The sequence below is a fragment of the Tupaia chinensis genome, unplaced genomic scaffold, assembly GCF_000334495.1.
Source record: "Tupaia chinensis unplaced genomic scaffold, TupChi_1.0 Scaffold000709_2, whole genome shotgun sequence".
NCBI classification, from domain to species: Eukaryota; Metazoa; Chordata; class Mammalia; order Scandentia; family Tupaiidae; genus Tupaia; species Tupaia belangeri.
In genome coordinates, this window is record NW_006160233.1 from 342,492 (window position 1) to 342,728 (window position 237).

Consider the following 237-nt stretch of genomic DNA (forward strand, 5'->3'; position numbering starts at 1 on the left):
CGGGGGCGCTGAGTGCAGTACAAGTGTTGTCTCCCTGCCATTAAGGTTTGCCCAAAGCCGCAAGCCAGATCTCTGGCGACTGTCCTATTTCAATAGCGGCAAATGCTTGTGCTACAAGCGCTCGATCACGCCTTTGTTGGCGGAGCATTTTACCTAGGCATAAGAGGCATAGAGCACACAGGAACACGATCAACAGTGCCAGGGAGCCCATTCCCGCCCACTCTTTCAGGTGTGCAG

At 54.4% G+C, this 237-nt stretch overlaps 1 pseudogene; it reads right to left on the reverse strand.

Moving 5' to 3' along the window:
* The window catches only part of LOC102489172 (glycine N-acyltransferase-like), a 13,489-nt pseudogene that overhangs the window by 10,768 nt on the left and 2,484 nt on the right, over positions 1–237 (reverse strand).